This window comes from Peromyscus eremicus, chromosome 10, assembly GCF_949786415.1.
Source record: "Peromyscus eremicus chromosome 10, PerEre_H2_v1, whole genome shotgun sequence".
NCBI classification, from domain to species: domain Eukaryota; kingdom Metazoa; phylum Chordata; class Mammalia; order Rodentia; family Cricetidae; genus Peromyscus; species Peromyscus eremicus.
The window spans coordinates 55,615,656-55,638,152 of record NC_081426.1 but is presented as its reverse complement, the minus strand read 5'-3'; the positions used below and the strand labels follow the sequence as shown (position 1 = coordinate 55,638,152).

Here is a 22,497-nt window from a genome sequence, read left to right as displayed (position 1 = left end):
CCTCTTTTACAAGCTCTCATTACTTGCCTGTAATTCTTTGTCTAGAGGCAGGAGCATATGAAATTTCCCCCTTCCATATTAACATGTCCATTGGCATTGCCACTATTCTGGTCATGTTTATACAGTCATTTCTAGGAGAGATTGTTTCACAACAGACTTCCCAGTATTATGGCTCTTACAATCTTTCTAATTCCTCTTTGGGCAATGTTCCTAAGCCATAACTGCAGGAGCTGTGCTATAGATGTATCCACTGGGGATGGGTATCCCATGAATTCTTGATCTCTGCATTGTGCCCAGTTGTGGTATTCTGTGATGGTCTCCATTTGCTAGAAGAGAGGCTACTTTGATGAGTGTGTGGGGGTTGGAGGTGGGAGGAGGTAGTCTGTACTTATCTGTAGATACAAGGAAAAGGTTTAGAATGTAATAAGTAATTTTGCTGGTCTTACAATGTGGCAGATGTAGATTGTTTCCTAGGTCTATGTTCTTACTAGCCCTGGGAAACTGGCTAGGTTTTCAGTAACAGATATAATTTTCCTCCTGTAGATTGAACCTTAAGTCCAATTACACAGCTGCTAGTGACCACCAACATGTGAGTGCCACTGTACTGTTACATATATCTTATCATGCTGGTCATTGTAATGGTTTATAGTTGTTGCAGGATGGTTAAATTGCTTCCCTCCCTTGGCAGTTTGCATAGTATTTCTGGTACCATGGAAGCGAGATCACAGGACAGAAACTTCCAGGTCAGACCCAGCTCAAATTATCCAAGTCCTATATCCTAAGTGTGCAGTGTCATCAGAAATAAGAATCCACTCTCAACCTCTGAGAGGCAACAAAGGGCTACAGCTAAAGCCTATATTGTTTCAGAAGTCACTTGGATTTCACTGACCAATTATTTGAAAGATGGTTTCTTATGCATAGTTTTGGGAGTTTTGTTAGTCTATGACTCTTGTGGAGAGAACTGTCAGCCCAAGTGGTTTAACTTTCTTTAAGATCATATATATACAATTATATATGATAATAAATAATATAATAATATAATGATATGGCATATCATGTATATGATATAAGGGTGTATATGTATATATAATACACATATATAATTTTAGGTAAATACAAAATATTATCTCTTGAGGCTTTATCACTCCACCTTGGTATTATCTGTATCTCATCCTCCTCATTTTTCTATATTGACATCTCTTCCCCATCCTTAGTTGGAGACCCCATCCCTGCTTCTCTGCTACCCATTTCATATCAGCTCTGTCTTGCTATTCTCCCTTTAAGTCTCACTCCCATGGTTCTTCTATACTTTCCTTGCTTCTCTCATTTCTTTAATACTTATTCCATTTGTAGTGGCTATATTCTTCTTTCAGGTTTCTCCTTTATTCCTTACATAAAATATGAAATTAATATACCTTGATAGTCATATCTTCAGACAACAGGATAAAAATGTTTTACTTCAAGTTACAAAATTTCCATTAAAGCAGCCAGTTTTCTTACTTTTATTAAAGAAAACAGTTCTGGATAATCCATGGCCAAAGTTGAGATCACATTAAAAACATGGAAGCTGTGTATGAGACTTGTGGATGACACTAAAAAGATAGTTTACAGAATGAGAAGCATGTCATTGCCATTTCTGATTAGTTTCATGACATGTTCCATATCCACTCCCAATCAAATATTTTCTTTTGACTTTTGTCCAATACACAAATTAGCCTATTGTCATCTTTTACTCGGTTTAAGTACAAATTTCCTCTTCATGGAAGAGAAAAAATACATACTAGTTCAGCAAGATAGGATTTTATTTAGAGTTATTACTGATAAAAATACACTAAGAAGAGCAGTCAAGGTGGTGTTGGTGGTGTATCAGATGGCTATTCTTCCTTAAGTTTAGCATTTCTGAGTGGTACCATGGCTGAAAATATGAACTCCTCAAAGTAGACCTCAAACAGTATAACCACAAAATTTAAGCAGATAGGAAATGGTCAGTATGAAATAATAAGGAAACAATAGAACTCATGCCCAATTAGAAAGTGACAGGAAAGTTAACACCAAGATCATATATCTTGGTTTGAAATATAAAGTCTAATAGCAATGACCTTGTTTTGTGAGCTAACATTTTTCTCCCACTACCAGATATATAGTCGTCACTCAATATGAAGTATTTGATAAATAAACATATGCTCCTTTTTCATTTCTTAGAATTAGCTTATATTCTTAGGCCTGTTGATACAGTTGACTCAGATACTAGATGTTTATGGCATTACACTGAAAAAGAAAAGGGATTCAATTATGAAACTGATAGAACTATTACTACATGAAGGTTTCTCCTTGGCTCTTGTTTCCTTGATTGAAAGAATTCAGCCAAGAAGCATAGTTATTTTAAGCAGTGGTTTATTTGCTAAAGCAAGGTCTTCTCCAGAAAAAAATAAAGACAAAACAGAACTGAAGCAGGGTGACCCAATATGTTGGTAGTAACAGTACCTCAAATTATGTTGTGCTTCAATCTTTAACTGTCAGGGGTATTTATGAGGTGGGTGACATATTCATGGAGGTAAGTTTACCTTCTCCTCACACCCAAATCATGATTGACAAGATAACTCTTTTAGAGCATTTCTGCCCATCCTGCAATTGCATGTGAAACAATGGGAAAGTTCCCAGGTACTTGGGTTTCGAAGACAGTAGAAGAGCCTTCCTGTAGGTTTAAGGATCTATCCTTCTGCATGCAGGAAGCACACCTTAACATCAAGGATAGACTTTACCTCGGGGTAAAAGGATGGAAAAATATTCTAAGAAAATGGACCGAAGAAACAGGCCAGTATAATCATTTTAATAACTGAAAAAATAGACTTCAAATCAAAACTAATCAGAAGAGATAGGGAAGAACACTACATGTTCATCAAAGGAAAAATCCACCAAGAGGACATTGTAGTTCTTAACATCTATTCCCCAAGTACAAGGACACAAAAGTTCATAAAAACAAACTAAACAAAACACTACTATAGCTTAAATCACACATTCAACCTCACACACTGATAGTGGTATACTTCAATACCCTACTCCTTCCAATAGACAGATTATCCAGAAAAAAACTAAAGAGAGAAATGCTAAAGCTAACTAACATTATAAACCAAATAACAGATATTCACAGAACATTTTACTTAAGGACAACAGAGTATACCTTCTTCTTAGCACCTCATGGAACTTTTTCTCCAAAATTGACCACATACTCAGACACAAAGTAAGACTCAACAAGAAAATTGAAATAACACCCTGAGTCCTTTTAGACCATCACAGATTGAAATTGGATATCAATAATAGAGACAACAGAAAGCCTAAGAACTCACAGAAACTGAACAACTCTCTCCTGAGTGAAAAGTGGGTCAAGACATAAATTAAAGACTTGTCTAGAATGGAATACAAATAATACACAACATACCCAAACTTATGGTAAGCAATCAAAGCAATTTTTTGTTTGTTTGTTTGTTTGTTTTTTTAGGAGAGATCTCCTACTCCTAACTTAAAAAAAATAACAGCATACTGGAAAGTTCTAGAGGAGGAGGAGGAGGAGGAGGAGGAGATCACAAAATAGAAACAAACAAACAAAAAATCAACATATGAAACAAAGAGTTGGTCCTTTAAGACAATCAATATACTTGAAAATTCTTCAAATCAACTAAAAGACAGAGAAAGAATATCCAAATTAATAAAATTAGAAATTAAAAGGGGGCACAACAACAGACACCAAGGAAATCCAGATAATCATAAGGACAAATTTAGAAAACTCATATTTCACCAAATTTGAAAATCTGAAAGAAATGGATAATTTTGTCAATCCCACTTAACAAAGTTAAATCAAAATCTTATAAGCAATTCAAACAAAGCAATATTTAACTACAAAAGGGCTTTGTGACCAGGTGGAGACAAAGATGCCAATATTAAGCTGTAGTTTTTTTGTTTCCTTCATATTTAATTTTGTGGCTAACAAGGAATTTGAGCTAAAAAAATACAGCTTCTATTTTTCTCAATTAATTGGTATATAATTATTTGGCTGTTTTCAGGATGACTTCTTTTGTTTTGATTTTTTTATTTGAAAAAATTTATTCATTCTACATACCAATCACAGATCCCTCTCTCATTCCTCCTCCTGCTCCCCCACAGTCTCCCCTGCCTTGCCCCACCCCCCATCCCCTCCTTCAAAAGGATAAGGCCTCCCATGGAGAGTCAGCAAAGCCTGGTACATTTAGTTGAGGCAGGATCAAGTCCCTCCCCCTGCATCAAGGCTGAACAAGAAGTCTTACCATATAGGTAATGGGCTCCAGAAAGCCAGCTCATGCACCAGGGACAGATTCTGATCTCACTGCCAGGAGCCCCTCAAACAGCCCAAGCTACACAACTGTCTCCCATATGCAGAGGACCTAGTCCAGTTCTGTGCAGGTTCCACAGCTGTTAGTCTAAAGTCTGTGAGTTCCTATGAGCTTGGTTCAGTTGTCTCTGTAGATTTCCCCATGGTGATCTTTACCCCCCTTGCTCTTCCCTCTCTTTGACTGGACTCTTGGAGTTCAGCCTGGTGCTTGGTTGTGGATCTCTGCATCAGGATGACTTTCATTTGGCAACAGAAGAATCATTTTTGTAACTTGAAAATCTATGCTCAATTAGTTTTTGTGACATGTATCTTTACTTCCCAATGAAGTTTTCAGGTCTTAAGAATATAGCTTGGATCTAAAATACAAAAACAAAATAAAACAAACAACTCTCCAGGTTACAAAGTTCCTTTAGATAAGGAAGGGATCAATTCACAACCCTCTTAACTAAAACCAGTCATTTTGGCAGGATTCAAAGTATCTGGTATAAAGTTCATATTTTTAATAATGTATTTTAAAATTTCTAATATGGTTGTAGTTTAATCTGACAGCTGGTCTACTTAATTAAGTTTGGGATAGTACATCATCTTTTTATATGAAGTTCTTTATATGTTTTCTGTGCTATAGGAAGCTGTGGGTTAGTGAATCTGCAGTCTCTATACCACTTTATTTTGAGAATCTGTACTTGTACCTCTTTGAGGCAGATAAAGCCCATACACCAGATGAATGGGCTAAGGCTCAATTAAAAAAAAAAAAACAAACTGTGATATGTGCAATAGCACCTTGACCTGGAGAAGCCTGAAACTGGACCTCCAAGATGACAACTGCCAAAGTAAGACCCAGGGCCAAATCAAGAAGTGCCACAATAGCTACAAAAGCAAAGCCCAGAAAATAGCCCCCACACAAATACCTCAGCCCTTTGTTTAATAAATGAGCTTGCTTGCAACCTCCCAGAGTCTATGTCATTGACTCTGCATCTTCTCACCCCCTGCTCCCAAGGGTACCTAGGTCGGTAAGGACAGAACAGCAACACCCCTTCAATTAGATTGTCATGTTCAAAATCATGTTGATGTGTGTAGACTTTAATGGAGACCACATGGCCCAGGTCAGACTGTTAAATGGCTTAGACTTCAGGAACAGTGATTGATTTAAAGATGAATCTGTGTCCCCAGCAGAGTCAATGAGATGTGTCCCTAATTTTCTTGGACTCATGATAAGAAATTAGTATGTTTCTTTGGAAATATTAGGAACTCTACATCTTTCTGGGATCAGAAAGAAAGAAAACTACTTTCAGGCAGATCGGCACTTAATGATGAAAACAGAGAACTGCTGATAAATTTTGCATTTAATATCATCATATCTTAGCTCATTTACACTGTAAAATTTTCAACTATGTAACCCACTAACTAGAACTCATGGTATTTCAAATAATCTCTTTGTTGTGAAATAGAATACTTAACTGTGTAAAGATGAGTTGCTTTTGTTTATGCTGCATTTTTTTAGCTATGTAAAGACATGTTGCTGTTTTACTTTTCCTGCCTAAGGCACCTGATTGGTCTAATAAAAAGTTGAATGGCCAATAGCTAGGCAGAGAAGGGATAGTCAGGGCTGGCAGGCAGAGAGATAAGAGGAGCCAGCCAGCCAGCCAGCCAGACAGGAGTCAGCCAGCTGAGGATTAGACAGCTAGTGCCTAGCCAGCTGGGGGAGCCAGTCAGCCAGAGATAGATGAAGCAGGAAAGCAGGATAGACAGTACATAGATGAGATAAAATAGCCTCTGGGCAGCACATAGTTTAATAGAAATGGACTAATTTAAGTTTTAAAAAAGCTAGCTAGAAACAAGCCTAAGCTAAGGCCAAGCATTCATAATTAATAATAAGTCTCTGTGTTATGATTTGGGGGCTGGCAGTCCAAGAAAGCCTGATACATATCTTCTAGCAGAGTATACAACAACTTGATACAAAATATAGTAAAATATTGAAAACCCTTTTAAACACTTCATGGAAGACTTTTATGAAAATGGTGCTGTTATGATTATGTATAAATGCAAACATTTGTAAGGCTGTAAATGTTCTTCAGGCAGAAGTATTGAAAGACATGCTTTTAAAGTGAAATATGCATAAAGAAACATCAACAACATATTCAATTCACAAAAAGAGCTGTATAATCTCCTTGGATTTCCAGAAATACTTGTTTGTAGGATAAATAATGAGTGTTTTAAACTCACATATAAGGTTTACACTTATATAAGTGTTGCTTTTTGAGAAATTGAAATTTTAGCTTTTCAGCACTCATGGTGCTAAATTTATATGGGCATTTGTGACTTGGAAGATAAGTGATACAACATCATGGTGACTCAACATCCATGTGAGGAATTGTATTTAATAATAAGTAAAATCACCCAATTCTAAAAAGTAAAAGGAAAAATTGAGTTCATTAATGATGTTTATGTAGAAGTAATTTCAAAAGATATATTGCTATGGTTCATTGTAAGAAATGAAGAGATTGCTGCCTCTCTTTCCCCTCTCTATTTTCTCTTACTTTTAATGGATTTTTTTTCATACAATATATTCTGACTATGCTTTTTCCTCATCCAACTTCTCTAAGATCTTTCCCACTCCCCTACAATCCAGACTTACACCCTTTCTGTCTCTAGTTAGAAAACAAAAAGTCGTCTAAGTAATAATAATAAAATAAAACAAACAAACAAGAATAGGACAAAATAAACAGAAGAAAAAGAATCAAAGAAAAAGCAGGAGAAACACATATAGACCTAGAGACACAAAGGAATGTTCATATACACAGGGATACTGCTGTGGATATCGCTCTATATAAATAAAGCACTGATTGGCCAGTGGCCAGGCAGGAAGTATAGGCGGGACAAGGAGAGAGGAGAATTGAGGAAGGAGGAAGGAAAGGGAGACTGGCTGGAGCCACTGCCAAGACAAGGAAGATGTAAAGTACTGGTAAGCCACAAGCCATGTGGCAAAGTAAAGATTAATAGAAATGGGCTGAATATAAGAGAGCTAGACAATGATAGGCCTGAGCTAATGGCCAAGAAGTTTAAATAATGTAAGAGTCTGTGTGTTTATTTTATAAGTGGGGTCCGGGACTGGCGGGACTTGGTGGTGGGAGCTGGAGAAAAATTCTCCAGCTACAAATGGTGCCCCACGTGGGGCGCCAGATATTGGTGTAAATATTAAGGCCACTCCACGTAGTTAAAAGGAGATTTATTTAATGGCGTAACTTACAAATTAAGGGATAGGTAGGTTGCGGGGTCTGGGGAAGGTGTATCATAGTCCAGCGGTGTTCTCTGGAGCTCTGCTTGATCCACCTCCACCATCCAGGGTCCCGGAACGGAGAGAGCGACTGCCGATCCAGATCTCGGGTCCCCAGGCGCCTCCCTTGGCCCCCCCTTGTAGGCGTGACAGTTGCCGAAGTCTCAATGGGGGTTGGAACTTCCAGATCAAAGCTGAAATGGCTACCCACTACAGATACCTTAAAAACAGAAGGCCAGACACCATAACATACAAGTAAGGAAGCAATAATATTAAAAACAAAACAAAACAAAAAACAACCAAACACACAAAAACTAGCAAACATTGAGACAAAGATCCTCCAAAGATGCCATTGAGTTTGTTTTATATGGGCTATCTGCTGCTGGGTATGGGGCCTGCCCTTAAGAGTGGTTTGTTTTCTCATTGAGACTCCCTTGTAGAAAACTAATTGTCATTTGCAAGTAGTTATTATTGGAGATAATGTTCAAGTTAGGGATGGAGGCATGTGTCCTCTTCTACTTTCTGTTCTAGGATCTAGGATCTCATCTGGTGTAGATCCAAGCAGGCCCTGTACATACTTCCTTAGTCTCTGTGACTTCATTTGTGTATCAGTCCTGCTGTATTTAGAAGGTCTTGTTTCCTTTGTATCCTCCATTTGCTCTGGTTCTTACACTCATTCCCCATCCTCTGGTAAAGTGTGAGTCCTGATGGGAGGTATTTGATGGAAGCATCACATTCAGGGTTGAGTGTTTCAAGGTCTCTCATTCTCTGCACATTGTCTGGCTGTAGGTGTCTATATTTGCCCCATCTGCTGCAGGAGAAAGATGCTCTGATTATGGCTGAGCAAAGCACTGATCTGTAAGTAGAGCAGAATGTCACTAGGGGACATTTTATTGCTGTGTTCCTTTAGTAGAAAAGTAATATTTGGTGTTTCCCCAGGTCCCTGGCCTATCTTGTCTCAGTTTCTTGGTCATCTATGTAGCATCAAATAGAGGTTCCATTTCATGTAATATGCCTTAAATCAAATCAAACATTTGTTGGTTACTCCCACAAGCTTTATGACACTAATGAACTACCTCTTTGCTTTTTGTTTCTATTTTACTGATATCAGTCTGAGTTTGACTATTTCTTACTATCTATTCCTCTTGGGTGTTATTTCTCCTTTTTGTTCTACAGATGTCACATGTGCTGTTAAATTACCAATATGAGATCTCTTTAATTAAGTTGGCTCTTAGTGCTATGAATGTGCCTTTTAGAACTGCCTTCTTTGTGTCCCATAAGTTTGGGTTTGCTGTGTTTTCATTTTCATTCCATTCTAAAAAGTTTTGAAATTCTTTCTTAATTTCTGTACTTACCCATTTTCATTTAGTAGTGAGTCATTCAGTTTCTCTGAGTTTGTAGGCTTTCTGTTCTTTCTGATGTTGTTGATATCCAGCTTTAACCCATGGTGGTCAGACAGGATGGAGGGTGTTATTTTAATTTTCTTGTATCTGTTGAGACTTGCTTTATTTCCAAGTATGTGGAGTATTTTGGGCAAAGTTCCATGAGTTGCTGATAAGGTATATTAATTTGTGTTTGGGTGAAATGTTATTTAAATGTTTTATATCCATTTGGTTTATAACCTCACTTAGCTTCAGTATTTCTCTGTTTAGTTTTTATCTGGATGTTCTGTCAATTTGTGAGAATGGAACACTGAAGTTTCCCACCATCAGTGTGTGAGGATCAATAGGTGATTTAAGTAGTAGCAGTATTTCTTTTATAAACTGTGTGCCTCTTTATTTGATGCATGGATGTTTAGAGTTGCAATATACTCTTCTTGGTGGATTTTCCTTTGATGAGTATGTAGTATTCTTCTCTATTTCTTCTGATTAGTTTTGGTTTGAAGTCTATTTTGTCTGTTATTAGAATGGCTACACCAGCTTTCTTGGATCTGTTTGCTTGGAATAACTTTTTCTATTCTTTTACCCTATGCTAGGGATATCACTCTGTATGCTGTGAATGTTTTGCTCTGATTGATTGATAAATAAAATACTGATTGGCCAGTAGCTAGGCAAGAAGTATAGTATAAGCGGGTTAAGCAAAAAGGAGAATTCTGGGAAGAAGAAGGCTGAGTCAGGAGACCCTGCCAGCCACCGCTGCCATGAGAAGCAAGATGTAAAGATACTGGTAAGCCATGAGCCATGTGGTAAGGTATAGATTTATAGAAATGGGTTCATTTAAGATGTAAGATCTAGCTATTAAAAAGACTGAGCCATTAGGCCATACAGTTTAATTAATATAAGCCTCTGTGTGTTTACTTGGGTCCAAGCGACTGAAGGACTGGTAGGTGAGAGAGATTTGTCCTGACCACAGGCCAGGTGGGACAAAGAAAAACTTCAGCTACAACCCTAAGGTAATGTCTGTCTTTAATGTTATGTATGTATCTTGGATACAGCAGAAGGATAGATCTTGTTTTCACATCCAGTTTATTACTTTTTGCCTTTTTATTGGGGGATTGGGAACACCAATATTGAGAGATATTGATGAGTAGTGTTGGTTGATTTCTGTTATTTTGTTGTTTGGTGAGGATTTATTTTCTCAACTTTGATTTGCTGATGTAGGATTATTCACTCCTTGTGTTTTCATAGTTATACGTTGTCTTTGGAGAAATGCCTATACTCACTTCTCATTTTCAACTGGTTTTTTTTCTTTCTATTATGATTTTGGAATTCCTTTTATATTTTGCACATCATTCCTTGCCAAATATATTCTAAAAGTCAATCTTTTTATTTTAATTTTTTCTTGACTGTGAAGTGGCTTTTGAGTTTGATACAACCATATTTATGTAGTTTTTATTGTATTTCTTTTTTTTTTTTAGTCTTACAAAAGACATCCTTGGCCAATCCAACATCCATTGTTGTTTCCCCTATGTATTCTGATAATAGTTTCACACATTTCAGTTTTACACTTAACTCTTTAATAATTTGAATTTATTTTATTTTGTTTTTGAATAAATTATAATATTAAGCTAACGCTATTTTAAGGGATACTCCTGGGCCTATGATTAGATTATGCTATTATATTTTTAATCACTTGGAAATAAAAAATAAATCAAATTGATAGAAAGATAGACTTTTAGCAGTTGTGAATATACACAAAAGCATTCATTCAATGACAGGTACTATAAATCTATCAATTATAATAGAAGACACTTTGAAAGTGTCCTAAAAATCTTTGAGCCTCCCTCCATACAATCCCCCACATAAATTTCTTTTTCTTCTTTTGTTGCTGATACATCATGTATGCTTTTGTTACAATACTCATCTCAGTATTATAATTTCATATACAATTCTTTTACTTACTTTCCCTGAAATGTGAATTCCATGAGAGAAAAGTATGAATCACTCATTTTGTCTTCCTCCAACCCTCTCAAGATAGGGGATCATATATTCTAGAATGATCTCAAACTGTGCAGCAAGAATGACCCTGAATTTCTGAACTTCCTGCCTGAAATGATGGGATTTCAGATGCGTGCACCATGCCCAGTTTATGCTTTGGTAAGGATCCAACCAAGCATTTCATGCATGTCACACAAGTGCTCTACCAACTGAACTACTTTTCTAACCTCATTTTACTGTCTCTAAAATGAATTCTATTCTATTTGCTCTATTATGAATATTTAACATGAGGTCTACTCAACTAATGTTTTTAACTAATTGGTACCTTATGATCACAGGTCTCCAAATAGATTTGAATTTGATACAAGTGGCCAAATATGTATGGAGTTGTCCAGTATGTCTCAGAAGCGTATTTGTTTTATGAATTCCAAATCCTGTAGCTCCATATCTGATGTTGCAGGGTGTAGCTAGAGTTTTCCTGCCTGGCCCACAGTCAGGGCAAATCTCTCTCACCTGCCAGTCCCACAGCTTCTCAGACCCGACCAAGTAAACACAGAGACTTATATTGGTTACAAACTGTATGGCCGTGGCAGGCTTCTTGCTAACTGTTCTTATATCTTAAATTAATCTATTTCCATTAATCTACACCTTGCCACGTGGCTTGTGGCTTACCGGTACTTTACATCTTCCTTGTCCTGATGGCGGCTGGCAGTGTCTCTCTCACTCAGCCTTCCACTTCCCAGAATTCTTCCCTTTGTCCCGCCTATACTTCCTGCCTAGCCAATGGCCAATCAGTGATTTATTTACTGACCAATCAGCAACACACTTGACATACAGACCATCCCACAGCACTTCCCCTTTTCTTTTCTTAAAAAGGAAGGTTTTAAACTTTACACATCTCCAAAGTCAGCTTGGTATATTTGGGAATTTGGGCGTAGCTTCTCTTACTACTTCCTGCTGGAGGGGGGCGCTGTATCTTATGGAGATACAAAGAAAATTTTAGAATTATGGAATAGTCCATGAGGGTATGTCGTCTGAGCCAGTTGCCTTGAAACCATTCTGGATGTTGGATCATCAGGGCCATGGTGTCATCGGAGACCTTTCAGGGGGTCTTGGCTGGTCAAACCTGATGTATCTTAATCTTGAACAAATCCATAGCCTCTGGCTTTCTGTGGAAACAAAATCAGAGCCTCCTTTCCAAAGCAACATATCCTTACATCCAAATTTTGAAGTTAAGGTACCTTTAAAATATACATTTTGGCATAACTCAACAGCTTTTACAATCAAATGTTTTTCTTCAGTTACGAATATCAAAAAGAACATAATCCAGATTCTCTGTGTGGTAGCCATCTTTACGTGGCTTATTTTTTTATATTATCTTGAGCCTATTGCTTTAAACTGCAGCCTTCTAAGCCTGAAACGGCGCTGGCACTGTGGCTGCTGGCTCCGCCCACTTCAGCTTCCCAACATGGCGGTGGTGCGTGTTTACCGCCAGCTCTGGGAGCTATCGTGGGTCAATGCTTTTATCCAAGAAGCATGCAGCCCAGAAACCTCTGTTTTTGTTTTGTACTAGCAAAGGCTAAATCCACCACGCAGCTTAATGTGCCACTTGCAGAGGCCTCATTCCTGCCATAGGGCGGCAGGTCAAGCACGCACGCTAAGAACCCGCCAGCAGTAGCTCAAACACGCAGGCTGCCGCTAACTTGAAAGAGACAACTAGGAACTATTTTCAGCTCCATTTTAGAATCTTTTTACTCAGGTTTTAGGTGGAAACTCTTGCCAACACGTTGGGCGCCATTTGTAGCTAGAGTTTTCCTGCCTGGCCCACAGTCAGGGCAAATCTCTCTCACCTGCCAGTCCCACAGCTTCTCAGACCCGACCAAGTAAACACAGAGACTTATATTGGTTACAAACTGTATGGCCGTGGCAGGCTTCTTGCTAACTGTTCTTATATCTTAAATTAATCTATTTCCATTAATCTACACCTTGCCATGTGGCTTGTGGCTTACCGGTACTTTACATCTTCCTTGTCCTGATGGCGGCTGGCAGTGTCTCTCTCACTCAGCCTTCCACTTCCCAGAATTCTTCCCTTTGTCCCACCTATACTTCCTGCCTAGCCAATGGCCAATCAGTGATTTATTTACTGACCAATCAGCAACACACTTGACATACAGACCATCCCACAGCAGCAGGGCTTAGATGGCACTACTCTTCCAGCTTTGCTGCCTACAAGACATTTTTTCTCTTAGGTTGGTTCTATTCCCTGTGTGCAGCTCTGCTTGGCAGATATCTCATGGCTCTAGCACCTCTAACACACTGGGGTTTCCAACGCAATCTAGGCTTCATGTTGACAGCTTCATGCAATGGCTTCTCAGGGCCTCCACACAGGGACTCCCTAGCCATAGCCCTGACTTCAGTAGCTCTACTTAACTATGGGGGAAGATTCCCTAAACCTGTCACTCTTGTATCCTTTATGTTTCTAAAGCCAGAACCATGTAGAAAATGTTGTCAGACTTGACTGCCCATTTGAAATGGAAGTTGTCTCCCTTGAACTACATTTGCAGCTTTCTTTTGTTGTTTTTCCTTAGGATCAGACAATTCCTCAGGCCTTTCATTTTTACAAGTTAGAAGCTTAGCTGGGTGGGGTCTTGTCCTGGGGACACTCATCCTTTTATTTCAATGTGCATCAGGCCTCTCAGTTTTCTCATCTCTTTCAGCACAAGCCTTGGCTCCAACCTTAAATTTCCTGCTGCTCATATTCTTATCAAACTGCACATTTTGTATTTCTTCTATCCCAGTTGCTCCTTTTTCATTATAAACCTGAATAATGGTTATTACTAACATCCACAAGACAGAGTCAATATTAGGTTATCTTTAAGTCTACTTTATGAAAGAAATTAGTCTATTGCTTTGAAATTTAATCTCAGACAAATCTTTGGGATTAGAAGATAAGGAGGCCCCATTCTTTGTCAAAATAGCAAACCTGGTGGTTTAGTATTCTTCCCCTCTGGAACCTCTTGAGTTGGGTCTAGACCATTTGCCTAGCTCTCAACATTATTATTTTCCAAGCTGCTGTTAAGATGACCCATTAATCTCTGCTTACAACAGGCAACAGTTTTTCTAGTCCAAAGTCCCAAAGTCTTCCACATTCTTTCAAAAAAAAAAAAAGGCACATGATGTGGTCTGTAACAGCAACAGTCCATACCCTAGTACCATTTTATATTTGTTACTTTTCTATGGCTGTGCTAAAAGACCAAGACCATGACAACTTACAAACTACAGCACCTAACTGAGCTTGTGGATCCTGAGGTTAGAATCTAGGATGGTAGAATGAAGGTACAGCAGCAGGTGATTGCTCACATCTATAGCTGCAAGCAGGAGGCAGAGAACACACAGGGAGAGGAACTCACCCTCTGAAACTTCAAGCCTGCCCTAACCACAGGCCTCTTCCAACAAGGCTAACCATCACAATCCTTCCCAAACTATTCCATTAATTGGGGACCAAATATTCAACCCTGTGGAGGCCATTCTCATTCAAATTACCATAAGTCTGATTTGTATTGACCATGGGTGTACCCTGGAATGTGGCTGATATACCTAGTGTCATTCCATTAAAGAAAATGGGCTTTCCCTCTCCTTCCAGCTCTCATCTGCAAGAGGCTCTATGGCCAGCAGTGGGACTTTGTGCTGACTTTCCCTTCTCATGCTGGAATTTTACCTGGCTCAGTATTGTACAGGTCTTGTGCATGATGTCACAGTCTCTGCAAATTCAAGTTGTTGGTCAAAGTGATCCCATAGGCACCCCAAATATTGCAGGCTATTACCAATGCTATTGGTTAACCACCACTACCTGACAGTAAGACCCTGCTTCTGATGACATCACATACTCACTTATAGAACATGGAGAAATCAAGTTGGTACTCACTTGGAAGCTTCACATTTACTGACTAGTATTCATATAGTTGCTGAAAGGTGCTATTCAAACTACCAGAGGTAAAAGAAAGTAATTATCAATCTCACCTAGCAATGAACCCTGGGAGCTGCAATAGAAACCTTTGAAGTTATGACTGTGGGTGCAGTGGTAGTACAAATGCTATGGGAGTAAGGTCCTTCTTAAAACCTGTTAACTCCGTTTCTTTTGGTTGTGTTCCATAGTTACTGTTTGTCTTTGAGAGAGTCATGCTACCTTGCTTTTTCATGCTTTATATATATATATATATATATATATATATATATATATATATATATATATACCCTATGCATCAGTTATCTTTAAATTTTTAAATTATTTTCAGGTGAAAATGTTCTCCTGGGGTTTTGGGCAATCATTTAAGTAAGGTGCATTAGCTTTGGTGTAGGCAGATGCAGGAGTACAGTGTCTGTGTGGCTTTATAACTTTCATCTTCAGCAATGCCTGCGTGTGGTTCAGTGACCTCACCTGTAATCCATCTCAAAGCACTGTCATGCTTTACATAGCAACTTCATCATATGGCTTATATCTTCAACTTATATCTTATTAGTACCTTGACATTATAACTTTTTATAATATATAATCAAAATATTCACTTTTTGGTAAGTTTTACAATTTTTATATGAAGAATTTTGTTAATTTGTAAATTATTCAAATTATTTCAAGTCTTATTAAAAAAACTGTGTAGACAAACTTTATATGTCAAAGGATAGACAGTCACTAAGTCACAATATTTGTCTGTTATGAGCTTGGTCATTAAAAATAAAAGTGATAGATTCAAAGTAATGTCTTTTGTCAGGGTAAAACTAAGGTGTATTTCTTAACATTCCTTTGTGAATAAATGAGAAGTATGACATGGGAATTAAATAAGAATAGGCAGAAAATAACTTTTACTATGTTTTTAAAACCTACTATTTTAATTTTAAGTTCTCTACATTAAACATTTCCACCTATATTTCACAAAGAAGGATGCTACTTTCATGGTTTCCTAAAAGATCATGACAATTCAAATCATGTACTAAAAATTCATTGCAAATATAGTGACAGATATAGATGCCCTTCCAAAATTAGTATCTTTAAAGTGTGGTTAACTTTATAGTTGTGTGGAAGTTCACTAAGCTGTCCCAGTCTTTGGGACTGGGAGAATGTCTAAGTCACTTCCTTAAACTAACTTTGTGATGCTTTTATTTGTGAGTTAATTAAAATGAAGTGATTTCATTTATTTTTGAAATGGTGCCATGACAAATTCAATGATAGAATAATTTTGAAATAAAACACATAACACACTCACATACAGGCATGTGCACACATATGTGCACACACACACACAATTAACCTTGGCTAGCACCATTTGCTAAGGTTTTCAAGCAGAATGCATTTAACCACAAGTAGTTGTCTGCTGTCACAACAGAAAATTTGGCAGTGTATTTAGTTCACGTGGCTATATATTTTAGTTAAATTGAGCTGGATTCAGTCATGTCTATATTAGATACAGGTCATTTAAATTGTTTGGCTATGATGTCTCAGCCCTTAGAAGTTAAGAAGGTAGTTGTCTGGCTGCTAGCTGGCCTGTGATGACTTTGGCAGGGATGACTTCAGTAAGCCAGCACTACACAATATAACATTTATCTCTTTATAGTCTAGTCCATAACTCCAGTCATGACACCGATTCAAAATTAAGCAAGCTGTGATTCAAACCTCATACTGATCACATTTGCTGTCTTTGTAATGACTGTACTCAGAAAGAGATCTTTACAATATAATATGCCAAAGTATAGAACTACAGGGCACGCTGAAAGATTTGGACCACTTTTGATGACTGTAGCCCAGAGTTCTAGACTTGCTTTTTTATAGGAATCGAAGACGACATAGTTCCTACACTTCTAGACTCCTGGTCCAGGAACATATAGTTTTCTTGTTAATATTTACCACAGATGAAGAGTTTCTTGATCCTGTAACAGCTTTCAAAAATGCACATTGCCGATTGATCCCTCCCCCACCCCTCTATGCAAGACCTTGAAAGGGTGATTTTCATTTAGCATGAGGTGACTTTGAAGTATTAGCTAACATTATTTAATGACAAGTATGCAGTAATGTTCTCTTGCACTCAGGAATGCTGCAAGGAAGATAAAAGTGGAAGTGAAATGGCCAAATAAATGAGCCAGAAAATAAGACCCCTGCACAATGAAATTGTAGTGCCTAAGCCAAACAAATGAAAACCTTTGAGGTTAATTATATAAATTCTGCTTATTATAGATTGTAAAAGAAAACAATTTTTAGGTTTCTTATCACCATGGGCAGCTTCTGAAGCTCCAAATGGAATTTCCTAATGAGCATGGAAACAAATCTGTTTCTTTTTTTTCCCAGATACTGTGTAGCTTGGCTACACACCAGTACTGACCAGCTGTTCCTCTTCATTCTTGAATCCACCTGGTCTTATTGCAGACATTTGAGTTTGGAAATAATTCATGCTTCTTCCTAAATAATAGCCCTGATACTGTCCCTGATCACCCTACTACTGGCTTCTGGAGTGACTCAATGAGAAAATGGTAACAACTCTGGTTTTTTCCAAGAGGTAAATAAAATGAAGTACTCAGAGAGTCTCAGCGTGGAGACTCCCTAGCCTTTGACCTTGCTTCTGTATATTGGAGGCTTGAAGAACTTACATCTAAGCTTCCAGCATCAAATGAGGGTTCTCGAAATGTGACAGAACCATATAGACTAGAAAATGGAAAGAAGGCAAGCCACAGGACTGCAACTGCTATGGCGAACTGCTTACTGTCAAACAAGTGCAGGGAGTCTTTGACATTTCCAGCAGTGAAATTAGCAGACAATTCCATGAATAGTTGTGAAGGTTGGGCATTAAAGGGTTGGGTATGGAAACTGAATATTGACTCCTTGCTTCTTGGGTGGAACTCAAGCCTGTACACTGGTTAAGCTGCTAAGTCCTGCAAGCAAGCTCCTCTTTCCTCCTTTTCATTGTTAGAGTAAAATCAGTGGCTCTCTGGCAGATTCTTCTATTTGGCTTCCTTTTTACCTACCTTCCCCGCTAACCACTGTCTTATATTGGGTGTGTTTATGTGCACATTTTGTCAGTTAGTGTTTGTATCCACAACACCAGACCAGTGTATACAAATGCTTTATATTTTTATACTTTCTGTAAACTATTTTATATTGTCTAAATCAGATGTATTTTAACAACTTACTCTTTTAGTCAATATTATTCTGCTTATTTTTCTATTTTTACACATAAAAGACCACTTCATTTGTATTTAACATGTGTATGCTTTTCTAGTGACTAATATTTGTATTTCAACCACAGTGACTGATATTTTAATAGCATCTCAAAACCAGTACCATAATAATTAAATACATAACTTTCTCTTACACTTCACAGTAGCTCTGATAATTGATTTTCTAATTTTTATCATGACACTTGTACTCCCAAGTCTTCCAAGTTCAATATATTTCTTTTATTTTGATGTATTATTTCAACACTGGTCAAATATTGTTCATGTTTTATGGTTTAGAGTTACAGGTGGATCTTCAATTAGAAATCCAATCCACCAATTTAGCATTTTCCACCAAAATGTTGAACAGAAATGCTAAGGAGAAAGCTCATAAATCACCCCCATCATTTGCTTAGATGCTGTCTTCTCAGGAGTAATAGCATCAGCCATTGCTCTCTTCACAGACACCTGAAGAACTTTCTTGGCATCTCTAATACCATACTTTCTTTGGGCCTTTCTAAATATCAAAATTCATGATCTTGTGTATTGTTCTTGCACAGATGCTATGCTAATCTTCTCTGTATTGTCCCAATTTTCATACACCTCTTGCAGAAGCAAGTCAATCATTGGTCCATGCTTTTTATCGTCAAGTCCTTGTCACCTATTAAGATCACTGAATGTCAGTCAATTGCTGCTACAGACATTTATGAAGTACCACTCCCAATTTGCTGATGGTCTCCAACACCCAATCTCCTTCCAGAGTATTTTCACAATGCATAATTAATATTCACCTATGTTCTGGTTTATTTGTCGACTCTTCTCTTTACTTCACTATAAGCTCCATGAAGTCAGCTTCCAAGTCTTTGTATCACTTTAGCACATAATATGAGCTCAGTAGATATTTGACCAGTTGATTGATGGATACACTGTAGAGTTCATTGAATATAAAATTCACCCTGTCTCATGACAAGATTTTATCCTTCAAAACATAAATAGTACATGGAGAAATAGGATATTTAGAAGCAGGAAAAATATTAAAAAAAAAGAAAGACTTGTAGAACTTAGCATATTATCTAGCTTATTTCTGGATGCTTAAAATTAGAAATATTAAGATGTTGGGACAAATGACTCAAACAAAATGTGACCATTTAATTATAAATTGTAATTTATATTTTAATATGAATAAATTTCACATTTCCTATTAATAGCATTATTTTTTAATTATAAGAAACTTCAAGTATGTAGAAAACTACAAAAATAATCCAAACATTTATGTGCCATCACTAAAATTCAACAGATGTTAACATTTTGCCATATGTGCATCAAACCATTTTTAAAATAGAAAATGAAATATTGCAAATTCAGTTAAGGTCCCCAGTCCCTCATATCTCCTTTCCTGCTGACTAGAAACTCACATATCAAAATGTTTGTACTTCTAATGTATATCCTGTTTCTAGAAATAGTTTGTATATAGGCTGTTTGTATGTCCCGAGACTCTTCATTATGAAAATCACACAATTAAAAAAACAAAATCAAAGGCAAAAAAAAAGGAAATCCACGGTGATAGCTTAGTCAGGAAAGTGCTTGCCTTATAAATATGAGGACCTGAGTTCAATCCCCAAACCCAGTGCAAAAATGTCGAGCATGTGACATGGGTCTGTAATCTCAGAAAAGGGGCAGTGGAGACAGGAAGATCTCTGGGGCTTGCTGGTCAACCTGTAGAGCTTAACTGGAAAGCTCCAGGACAATGGGATAACCTACCTCAAGAAGTGGATGTAGTTCCAGAAGATGACACTTGAAGTTACCCCAGCATCCACACACACATGCACATGCACATGCACTCATACAAACTTGTATATACACAAGTACACATGAAATGCAAAAATGAGGCATATTTTATGTATAGTGTGGACAGATTAGTGTATTTGTAATTCCTGATACGTGGAATCATTCATTTTACTACACTACAAAAAGCTTATTTGTTACAGTGGTGTTGGATTTATAGTCAACCTATCCAGATGCAGGGAAAGAATGAGTTCTGTCTGAGGTCACTAGCTTAACTGGAGACCAGCAACAGCTACTAAAGCAGGCAGAGACTGACCTGCTTGAAAGAGGGAGCTCATGTCTATCTTCTCAATAGTTTACTTCTGTTTTTGCTTAATAAAATTAGTAAATGTATACATTGCACTAACCAAACATATGCATCATTGGAAAGTATTTTCTCTCTAGCTTTTCTTCATCATCTTAAAGCTAAGGTATTTATGGTTAATCTCAAATTACACACTACTTAGAATAAAACATCTTGTTCAGAAATTTTTTTTTAAAAAAAAAAACTGTGAAAATAAAACTTCCCCAAATTGAAGGTTCATTAACATATAAAATCTACCTTCATTTGTGTTATATTTTACATGAATGGTTTCACTCTCTGCACCTTTTAAAATTTAACTAGCTCATTGACTTTATTGTAGAAATCCTTCATGCTGACATGTAGCTATAGTCTACTTACTTTTACTGCTGTCAAATACTGCATTGTGCTAATCAACCACATTTTATTTTTCTAGAGTGTTTAAAGTGGGTTTTTAAAAAGTTGTTTTTGCTCTTCTGAGCAAAGTTGAAGAAAATATTCTCCTTCCTCTCTCTCTAAATAGGTGTAGTACAGTCACCAAGGTAACCAATTAGAGGGTAATTCTAGGTTGCAGGATGTGCCTGTCATATGCAAACTGCAAAGCAACTGAAAATCTTATACTCTGCCCTTCATTATCTTATTGCTTCTCTCTGAAGATTGGTGCAGACTACACTCACTTTACTTTAGATTTTCCACTGCTATCTCAAGTGCCTTTCTAAACATTGCATATGAAGATTTCAGTGCAGACACTTACTTCTATTTCCATCATATCTACAGTTTCTCTTTCCCAGATTATTTTCTTGAGATTTTGTGAATACTACAGTTATTAATGTATATTTGGCATTGACAGTCCACATATATGATAGTAGTAATGCCATTATACAACTGGAAGATTTCTATCTCCTAGTAACATCACCATGTTGTAGCACAACAGGTTAGCCATGTGTTTGTGGCGTTGTTGATATAATCAAACCTAGTACATTGCCAATCTTGTAAAAAACATAACATATATGAATATGCTTATTGATATACGATATAAAATAATAACAATAATACTGGCATATATATTTCTCTACCATGTGTCTTATAAACTGTATTGCTTCTATTTATTAACAACTGTTTACTGTTATACCTTTAGAAAGAGGGCAACCTCATGCATCTTGGTGTTTCCCATTTCCCTTCATTTTCTCTTGTGTTTTATTCAATCTCAAGTCTGTGCAAATATGTCCAATCAAGTCACATAATAGAATCCTCTTGTGGTGAATTTCTCTTGACAAGCAAACCCCATATCATTATGTAAAACATGCCTATAGTTTGACAATAACTAAATACTAGTTATCCATTTGATGTCAACTTAATCTTTTATTAGACACTGTGAATATGCCATCATTATACTCAGCACACAGGCATGGTGAGCAAGCACAGGATGCCATGAGTCTTGACTTGTTTACAACCTGGTAGGAGATGCTTACATTCCCATGACTATTTTCAAGCAAATGAAGTTTAATTATTTTAATCATAACAAGCCATGAAACTCATGTTAGAAATGCTTCTAGAAATGGAATGTGGCTTTCACTTTAGTAACTCCCCATGGAAACCATGTGAGAACATACTGTACTCTAAATGTCAGAGACAAGAAATGAAAAAGACCTAGAAATAGAAAGGGATGGAGAAAAGGGGAAAGCAATGTGGGAGAAGAGAGTAAATCAGATGCAGAAAGAAGCAGAGTAGACAAGCCATTTCAACACATATCAATAATTGGAAACCTCAGACATAACTAGACAGAAACTAGACATAACAGAGTTATTTTATATTTTAAACATTTGCAAAATTTTTTACTTCCATCTTTTCTCTGAAGTGTGTGTGTGTGTGTGTGTGTGTGTGTGTGTGTGTGTGTGTGTGACAAAAATATAGCCAGCTATGGCTTTTAGTTGTTGTGTTTGCTGGAATGTTTTACAAGATCAGTATCTTCATTTCTTTGCTGTTGACAACCAACACCACCATTGTCCTGACTTTTGTGCATTTATAGACAACAATCCCTGGGATAGAAGTGTGATTCAACCACCCTCTTCCTTTCACAAGCTCCAGCAACTCATGTTTCTGTTCTCTCCTGCTGTGATAGGCCATGATTTTCATAGTATCCCTGCTTACAGCA

The 22,497-nt window shown here is 37.2% G+C and overlaps 1 long non-coding RNA gene and 1 other non-coding gene across 5 annotated transcripts in view; one reads left to right on the top strand and one right to left on the bottom strand.

The window, feature by feature from the left end:
• Positions 1–22,497, top strand: part of LOC131921197 (uncharacterized) — a 108,194-nt gene that overhangs the window by 39,893 nt on the left and 45,804 nt on the right. For 3 of the 4 annotated variants that reach the window (XR_009381893.1, XR_009381892.1, XR_009381891.1), the window contains exon 1: positions 17,353–17,562. The exons of the other annotated variant lie outside the window; for it this stretch is intronic. This is a non-coding gene — a long non-coding RNA (uncharacterized LOC131921197). Of the gene's footprint in view, positions 1–17,352; positions 17,563–22,497 lie in introns of those variants that run through there. 4 annotated transcript variants of the gene reach the window in all.
• On the bottom strand, positions 18,733–18,836 carry LOC131921368 (U6 spliceosomal RNA). Its single transcript, XR_009381982.1, has one exon. It is a non-coding gene; the product is annotated as a U6 spliceosomal RNA (small nuclear RNA).